This window comes from Harpia harpyja, chromosome 5 (genome assembly GCF_026419915.1).
Source record: "Harpia harpyja isolate bHarHar1 chromosome 5, bHarHar1 primary haplotype, whole genome shotgun sequence".
In the NCBI taxonomy this organism is placed as follows: Eukaryota; Metazoa; Chordata; class Aves; order Accipitriformes; family Accipitridae; genus Harpia; species Harpia harpyja.
Genome location: NC_068944.1, coordinates 63335005 through 63344556, shown reverse-complemented (window position 1 = coordinate 63344556; position 9552 = coordinate 63335005). Strand labels below are relative to the sequence as shown.

At 46.1% G+C, this 9552-nt stretch overlaps 1 protein-coding gene across 3 annotated transcripts in view; it reads left to right on the top strand.

The window, feature by feature from the left end:
• The first annotated feature begins 730 nt into the window (after nt 1-730).
• Nucleotides 731-9552, top strand: part of TRPS1 (transcriptional repressor GATA binding 1) — a 223039-nt gene continuing 214217 nt past the window's right edge. For 2 of the 3 annotated variants that reach the window (XM_052787489.1, XM_052787486.1), the window contains exon 1: nt 731-885. The gene's annotated coding sequence lies outside the window, so the exon portion shown is untranslated. Of the gene's footprint in view, nt 886-1499; nt 1640-9552 lie in introns of those variants that run through there. The other variant, XM_052787487.1, reaches the window with a different exon arrangement.

Below are 9552 nucleotides of genomic sequence, written 5' to 3'. Positions count from 1 at the left end.
AGACCTCGGGTCTCCCGAGGGAGGCAGCGACCGCCGCGCGTGGGTCGCGCCTTTTATCTCCCCCCCCCGGGCCCCCCGCCTTTCTTTTTTAATCCCGCGGGACGGCGGTCGGTCCAAACGACAGCAGAAGGCAGAGCAGCCCCCCGCGGGCCGCGCGCGGCCGTGGCCTGCCGGCTATTCCGGCACCAACTTAGCCCAAGTCTCCGCGGCCGCGGGGCGACGCGCCCCCCCCGCGGCCTCCGCCGGCCCGGCCCGGCCCGGCCCGGCCCGGCTCGGCTCGGCCGGGCCCGACCCGTGCGCGCGCGCGCTCGCGGCCGTGGCCGTGGCCCGGCGGCGGAGGCCGCGTCGCGTCGCGTCGCGGCGGGCGGAGGCGGGCGGCGGGGGGCGGCGCGGGCCGCGCGGCGGGGCCGCCTGCACTGTCTCTTTAAGGGCGCTCCGTCTGGGGTGGCGCTTTCCTCCGCGAAGGCTCCTTTGATATTAATAGTGTTGGTGTCTTGAAACTGACGTAATGCGGGGAGACGGAGGTCCTGACAAGCGATAACAGTCCTGATAACGCGCCGGCCGCCCCGCGCTCCCAGGCCGCCGCCTCGCCGCCGGCGGGGCCGCCGCGCCGTGCCCCGGCCCGCGCCCCCCGCCCCGCCGCGCCCCCGCCCCCGCACCGCACCGCCCGCCGGCGGCCGGCGGGCCCGTCGCCCCCTCCCCGCCGAGCGGGGCCGAGGGGGGAGGCAGCGGCGCCGCGGCCCCCCGCCCCCCCCCCCCCCGCTCCCGGCCACCGCCACATAATCCGCGGCCAACTCCGCCGGCAGCAGGAGACGGTTCATGGCTCACGCCGCGGCTCCACCATCTTCCAGGCTGCCGGGTCTGTTGCTGACGGTTAATCAACAGGTAAGGCGCGGGGGGGCGCGGGCGGGGGCGGCCCGGCGGCGGGGAGGGCGCCGCGGCCGGCGGGCCGGGAGGGGGCGGCGCGGCGGCGGGCGCGGGGGGGGGGGGGGGGCGCCGCGCGGGGCGGGGGCGCGGCGCCCGCGGCGGCGCGGCGTGTGCCCGGGGCCGGGGGGGGTGGGGGGGGCGAGCGGGTGCACCCCCGTCCCCCAAAATACCCCCCCAAAAATCCACCAACAAACGTGTGGGGGGGGGCGGCCGTGTGTGTGTGGGCATAATCGCAGGGAGCGGGGGGCTGCTCGGATTTCACAGGGTTTTTTTGGTGCAACCCCCCCCCGCCCCCCTTTCCCCCCGCCGGTGGGTCAAAGCCATGTGTGATGGCTGGAAATTGGCGACTTCAAAACCGCGGTAGCCCCGCTGGAGTCGGGAGGGTCAAGTTCAGCGGCGGCGGCGGCGGGCAGGGGGAGCAGCCCCCTGGCCCGGAGGCGGGGAGGGGAGCGGCGGCGGCGGCCGCGGGCTGGTGCGGCTCTGCCCTCCCCTCCGCGCCTCTCCGCGCCTTATCTCCGCGGCCGCCGATTCCCCGGCACCGGGGCGCTCCGGGGGGAGGGGAAGGGAGACGCGGGGGGTGGAAGTGGAAGACGAGCAAAGAGGGTTTGCATCCGATGAGCTGCAGTCGCACAGTCCTGCCGCTCCTGCCGCTGCTGGAAGTTTTAATGGGGATCATGACAAGCGGGGCACAGAGACACCATCATGAAGAGTAGTAAGTTTGGGAAAAACTTTTTTTTTTCCTTTTTTTTTTCCCCCCCCCCCCCCCCCCTTCCCCTTTTCTACCTCCTTGCCCGGGGACACACCGGGAGAGGCCGGGTGCGGAGCTGAGCTGCGCCGGGAGGGGGGCTCGGGGTCCCTCCCGGTCACACCGGGGGAAAAGGCGACATGGTGGTGGTGATTTTTTTTGTTTTGTTTTGGTTTGTTTTTTTTTGAAATCAGAGCGCAGAGAGACGTAAAACTTTTCCTTCTTAAAGGCGAAGCTCAGCTCTCAGCGCTGCGTCCCCACGCTCGGCTTTCCCCTGCCTGCCACAACTTCGTGGAGCGTCTCAGTCCCCGTCCCCGTGTCCCCCGCCCCTTCCCTCGTCCTCGGGGGCTGCCGGCGGGGGGCTGCTCCCCGCTGTAGTTACCCGCGTGTGCGCTTTTCGGAAGGAAGGAATGAATGGAGGCGAGGCGGGGATAGAGGGACTGCGCGGAGGGCTGCGCGGCGATGGGCGCCCGGGGCAGCCGGGGCGGCCCGGGCCGGGGGCGAGCGGCCGCGGGGCCGGGGCCGGGCAGGGCCGGGGCCGGGGTGCCGCCCCTCCGCCGCGCCGCCCGGGGACCGCGAGCGGCTGCCCGAGGGGGGCTCGACACACTTCGGGGGCTTTGTTTATCTGCCTCCCTGCTGCAGATCCAGGCGCCCAGGCATCCCGGCAGTCCTAACGCGGTTGCTGGTGGGGCCCGCTAGCCTCCTTTATGTTTTAGTTTTTTTTTTTTTTTTTTTTCTTCCCACAATCGGTTGTGTGTTGTGTCTGCAAATGGCAAACTTCTCAAGTGCACTGGCTGAGCTGTGGGGGTAAGTGATGAGTGGAGGTGGAGAGACGTCTCCCCTCCATCACTCCTTCCTCCGCCAGTGTGAGTACCTTGCCTGGCAGGGCTGGAGTCAGGGGCACCTCGGCACGCTTGGGGAACCGAGGCGACAGATCCCCTCCGAGGGGAAAATATTTTCTGGTAAAAAAAGAGTGTAAGCTGTTACGCGGACCGTGCTGCCTTCGCTGCTTTCACAGCACGCAGCGCGTTTTGCATGTTGATTGAAACAAACAATAATTTAATACGTTTCAGGTTTTATTTAATCGAGTTCAGTAAGTCTTCTCAAGGAACCATCAAACGTCTTTGCCATTCAGGCAGTCTTCTTCAACTACGCAACTAAATCCTATGGATGTTGGTGGCATCAGATTACTTTCCTGTTGGTTTTAGGAAAAGTTGAACATTTAGAGAAGACTGCCAGAGTTAAAAATGCAAGGGGCAGCGAAGGAAAGTAGTGGTAAGAGCCAGTTCCTGACGTGGACAAAATGCGAATAAAAGTTACAGTAGTTTTCTGAACTGCAGTTTGTGTTTGCCTCATGTTCACAGTATGTGTGTTAGGTTAGACAGCTCTCGCAGATATTCCACCAGAGTGACATTTAAAAAAAGCCCTCCAAAAGAGTGAGGATTTTTTTTTTTTTTTAAAGTACTCTGGGTCTATGAGTAAATACAGGGTTTGTTTGAGAACATCAACTATTTCCTGTAAATTGTGATGCTGACAAGACTGTCTGGAAATGATATCAACACTTTGAAAGATTTTTTTTTTTTTCTTTTTTAACCACTGAATGAAAGTTTGTTAATAACGTGGTCAAACCAAACAAGTGGAACCTTTCTCTGAAGGGGGGGGGGAGGGAGGTCTTTTTCTTCTTTGCTCTTGAAAAATGTATACCTGCTTGAGGTTTGCCACATAGAATCAATAATGCTGAAGTTCAGTAGTGCATCAGTGCCTATATACAAGTTAATCCTCAGCCTGTTTGTGACAACAGAAGTCTGCCTCACCTTTTTAAAAGCAAGACACAGTAGATATGAGAGGAGTAGTCAGTTCATAATCTACCCTGTTCTCTCTGATTATCGCTTTTTTTTTGGTTACATATAATAACTTTTCTCTGTTTCAGACTTTGCATATATGTAGTCACAACAAAGTAAGTAAATGGCAAAGTTGCATCAGCTTTTAAGTTTACATGTTTTGCCTGTGATCCTCTAAAACAGGCTCTAAATAACACTGGGCAATCTTTGCCTGTGAGAGTATGGCTTTATTTTTTTCTTTATTTCATAGTAATGTTAATAAAGGAAAAAAAAATGTAAATGACAACTTCAGAGATCTGAGACTTCTTTGGGCATCAAACACTTACGATGCAGCCAGGTTATCCTCTTATATTTTTAATGCATTTTAGCATAATTTATACAATAGCTTTGTGGGTTGCCTTATGTTTTTATCAGTGATCGACTAAATTCAGTATTATTTTACGAATCCCCAGCAGTATTATTTTTCTATCATGTGTTGTCTATCATTCGTAGTAAACTTTCATAGTACACACTATTATCATACATGCTCTGGCAGCGTGTGAAGAGTATTATTATTCACATATTGTGATTGTGCATTAATAACAGCATAGTACTAATTCCTGTGTGTGGACTTGAGTGTCTGTGAGATGCAGTGGTTGCTTGTTAAATCTCTGTATTTCAATCATATATTTTAATGCTAGTTGACACATAGGGTTTTATATTTTCAAAGCATTGTGCAAACAATGACTAATTACTTTCTGCTCATGCGAATTAGCTCTTTTAGCACTTTATCAGGCAGTTGCTTTGAAACAAAACTATTTTACATTACAGTGTGAAAGAGTTAAAAAATTAGCAAAGATGTTTAGGAAAAACCCAAAATTTTAATTACAAACAGGCATCTTTGGGTATGTATTTAAATTTTTCTTTTCATGTGGAACTTTCCTTCTAAGTTTGGGGGGGGGGGGCGTGTGTGTATGAATATTTATGTCTCTTACAAACTCTTGACAATATTTTAATGTAATAATCTTAATAGAAACATTCTCAGATCTTAACTGCAGCCACACTGGCAGTATCGCTTTAATAAAGGTTTGTGGGTAACACCAAATAGAACATTGTGAGAAAGTTTATGGTTAAATATTTTTGAACATGACAGGCTGGGAATCTGACAACCCTTTTTGTTGGGTGAAAGTGAAGTGGAAAGAAATTACATTTCTAATACAATTTCAGTTAAAACAAACTGCCACCTGGTAGTAAAAGTATTGGCCTTGAACAGCAATATATTCTGATTAAGATATTCTAACTGGTGTGTAAAATGAAGCCATTCATTCAGTAAACTGACAACTTTCCAGTTGGTGTTTGCCCTTGCTTAATTTAGTTTCCTCAACACAACTAGTGAGGTAGTCTGGGGCTGTTTCTGGCAGTCCTGGGCGACTGTAAACTCAGGCATTTTTGTCCCAAATATTACACCTCACGAGTGAAAAAGGAATTGGCTAAAAAGAATAGCAGGCAGGTATGAGGAAAAAAAGAAGTTGTTTCTTTTTTGTTTCTGAAACTTCTCAAAGTTCTTACCTAGTAAGAAAACAATGCTATTTTCAAATAGCAGTGATTAATACTATAACCAGCGTAGTCTGCACCCATCTATTGTATAAATACCATTGCCTGTTGACCTTTGGATACATTAATTACAGCATATCTGGTCTAGGTTCTACTATTTTTGTCTGTCCAGAAGATAAATAAAAGTGCCCTTTCCAGTCCTCCTGGAGAAGGAGAAGAACTTTTTTTCTTGGTGCCATCATGAATTATGGAGTTCTTTTTCCTACCCTGTGCCAATGAAGTTCTCTTTTGACTTTAAAAAGATAAGCCTGCATTCAAAGAGAGAGCATTTGATTACTTTAAGACTATTTTCGCTTTGGTTTTTATGGTACGTACAAACTTTCTGGGCTTTGCTTTTTTTGGATTGTGTGTTTGCTAATTAAAAGAAAAACACATAATGAGTGATATCAGATGATGTGGAGGATTAAAGTACAATTACACCATTAAATAGCAAATGTTTACAAGGGCAAGACATGCAACTACATTTTTCAGATTATGCTTATTATTCACTTCTTGATGTCGTTTTGCACATAATCAATAAAGGGCCTTCCAGAATGCAGCTCCTTAGCCAGTTGTATACGTGCCCAGAACATAAGAAACGCTGCTGGGGCAGAGGAGCACGGGGCGGGGGAGAGAAGCGGTGGCATATTATTCTCACTTCTTGTCATGCAGACCAAGGCTCAAATGAAACACAGAGCAATGGGAGAATAACTACCATGGTCTCGGTTTAAGTCCCCAGTGGACATTTTGTCACACCCCAAAAGCATTGCACAACTGAACACCATTCCACTTGATGTGTCGTCCAGAGTCAGAGGAGTCTCTGATTTGGCATCACGGGGTTTAGAAGACTGTGATTTAGGTGAACTGGCGTAGCTGCGTGTAAGAAACTTTGTTTAATAGCCATCTATGTTTTATTCATGTTCTGTGCTATCAGTTTCTTATTTTCTAGTACCTTTAAAGTGGTTCTTTAATAGCAACACCACCAGTGGAAAATATATCTAAAATTTAATAGAAATTGCTAATCTTTCTATCAGTGATTTTTATTACAGTCCTGCCGCATTAACTAAGAAATCTTATTCCTGCTGCAGATCTCGGTACGTGGATTTAGAAAAGCTATAGAGAGAAAATTCTTCATTAAATTGCATAGCTGCCACGATTGGCACTTCTGTAGGACGTTCCTACAGAACCGAGTTGGTTCCATCCTGTAAAGTTCGGTGGAAGCCTTCAGTGCTCGTAGGGAATGTGTGCGAGTACAGCAGTTACAACAGGATTATTTCTGCCTTGAAAATAGCATTATTTTGAATTGCAAGGTTTAGCCCTAATAGTCATTTTTACTTTCTTAGCTGCAGTTCGCACATGTCTAATTTCTCGTAAGTCTGCTTTCTTTCCAGGCTCAGAATTTTTTTTTTCCCTTAAATTTATTTTAAAATATTTAATTTTTAAAATGTTACTAGCCCTTTAAAGACCTGTAATAAATGCTTTACAAGTGGCTAGACACCTTCCCTGGTGGTTTAATTTATACAAGCAGGAAACTTTCTCTCCTTCTTTCTCTCTCTCTTTCTTGTTTTCTTTAAACCAACTGACGTAATGCCAAACTTTGCTTTAAAAGAACAGACAGAAGTAATTGGTAGCTTTTAACTTTTAATAATGTTCTGGATTGGTTTTAGTGGCCAAACTGCCATTTTTTTAAAATTCAAGTAAAAACGGGCTTGTGGCCTGAGGAAGAAAGGCCCTGTTGATGCAGTTATTTTTATTCTTGTTTTTCAATCTGTTATTAAAAATCTTTCCTGCTGAGCTCTGCTGGATTTCTCCAATTGCTCTTTGTGATGGCTGGTGCATTTCAGGTTACGGTAACTTAAACTGTTTTCTGATTTTTTTTTTTTTTTTTTCCCCCATGGGCATTTTGAGATGCTTTATCCTTTTTCTTTTTTTGGTTTCACACCCCCCCCCCCCCCTTCTCTCTTGCCCGGCACCCGAAGCCTTCTTTTGGAGAAACAATTTCTTTTGATTCAGAGAGGAATAATATGTTCCATATATACCATACTGGTGGCAGTTCAGTGTATATTATTTTCCTAGTATGAGAGTGTTTTCCACCTGTTAGTAACGCTGATTGGGAAGGTACTCATTGCCCGTTGCAGAAGACAGGAGAGATCCTATCTTGCGGAGTGGCCACCTTCTGTGCACTCTCCACCCCATATTTTAAAGCTAAACCAGATTTTAAACTATGTTTAGTAATAGTCTCTAGTGATCTGTATCTATTTGTATTAAGCTGGTATTAGAAACAAGAAAACCCAACAAAAGGGTTTTTTTAAATTAACTGCACTTAAGAAAATCCAGTCTACTTTCTTTTCTTTTCTTTACTGATTTCTTTATTTTGTTTAGAGTTTTCTGGCTTATTTTCTTAATTTCTCTTTTACGTCTGCTGGGGCTCTGAACACAGGCAAACTTTCTACGGTAAAAGATGGAGTTGGGCAATAGACTTTCTTGACGAAGTTGACGTCAGGACGACTTCATAAGTTGGCAAGTAGGGAAATCGTTCAAAGACCAAGTTGGCTTGTGCCAGTTTTCCCTTCCTTTAGGGGAGACACTCCACCCAGTAGGAGGTTACCCCACCCAATGTGGAGAGCTATAATTCAGTGGCAACACTTTAAATGTCAATCCTCCCTGGGGTTTAAACCCCAGACTTGTCTTGCCTCAATCTTTATATTTAATCTTAACATTCAATCTGTTGAAGTAACATCTCATCTTCATAAGCACTTTTTGGGCCTGATCCTGCAATTCTCATTTTTGAAAAATACTCACTGACGTCAGGGGGACTTTTGAATTCAGTAAAGGCTGCAGGATTGGCCTCTACAGAGTTGTGTGTGTCTGTGTCTGTCTGTAAGTAAGATTGTGTCTGCCTGATGAATATTGTATAGTCTGTGTTGTTAAAGATGAAATTGTAAAATACTTCCTTTGTAGTCTTAAAAATCTGAAGAAGTCCTGGAGTCGTAGTGCTGTAAACCAGATTTTCCTCAATAAGTGAAGTGTACTTATTTTTATTTAGCATTTTTTCAGATCAAAATATGAGTTAAAAGAGTTCCAACTCTGAAGAATTTAAGGCATTTCTGCCATTTCTCTATATTTCTCTATATCATGCTGTAGACATATTTTTGAATGCTGCTTCTGGCAATTTTTTCATCTCTAATGGAAAATGAACATCGCAGCCTGTAGCTTAGTGCCCGCAATAACCGTTGGGGTACTTGGATAATACTGAGAACTCCCAAGGAAAAATTTAGTTTTTGGGGATTCTCAAAGTCAACATGTAATTTTTATAGGTACATTTTACTTCATTGTGGCATCCATTCTCAAGCATCCTTTTCAGATCCCCCATTGCATTTAGTGAGGCTGACAATGCAGGAAGGAATGTTTAATTTGATATTGCAAAAATGTTACAGAAAAAGCACTGATGTGTTCATCTCTCTGCATTTTGAAAATATGCCAGCATTTTTAGTTTACTAATATATCCGAAAAAAAAAAAAAAGTCTGTAAAAGATGATGTTAAAAATCATCAATGCGCTTATGTTTCTCAGCAAGATTTACTTAAAGAGTATGCTTCAGTTTTGCCTCAAACCATTTCAAGCCACCTCTGATCCAAGAATGTACCAGTTCTTGGTTCCTGGAAGATTAAGCATGACAGTTTCTATTATATAATGAACAGCAGTATTGTTTGAACAAAGGTAACATATTTTGATTTGTGTACTTTTTTTTGGCAGCTGGCACTAGTGTAGGTCTAAAATGAGTGGTGATCTAACAGTGTAAATATCTGAATGTTCTTGAAACACACAGTATAGATGTAATGTGTTTAAATCCTTGAATCTATCTACCTATATTATATAGAATGTGTATGTATGTGTATATACAAAGCCGTAAATGGTGTGTTCTGCTATCTGTAGCCTTCAAGTGTGTATCCTTTGGGTATTCCTGACCTACTTTGCAAAGTCTGCAAGTCTGAAATACATACTGAAACTTAAAAAATTAAACATACAGCTTGGTGGTTCGCAGAAAAAGCAGGGGAATTTTTGCTAGTAGTTAATTAAAAAAAAAAAAAAAAAAAGATAGCATACGCTGCCTAGACAAATACCTTGCAGACTGCTTTTGGATATCCCAGTGACTTTACTGGGATTATATTAAAAAACAAATTCTCAACTGATGTAAAAAAAGTTTGAAGTAGATGCTGAAGCTAAGTATCGCCTAAAATTCCGATGTGCAGATGTGGTTTAATGTTTAATGGAAGTTAAATGAGTTAGGATAAAGCAATTTTCTTTGGGGGTAGAAGGTTTTCAGTGTTTCCAAAGTTATGATTCTTTTTGACTTTCTCACACGCTGCTCTTCAAGCAAATGCTGCGAGTTATGTGGAACGTCATCCAAAACTTACTATGCAGCTGAAATGTTGCTTCATGAATTCAGTTAAATTTCAGTTTCCTA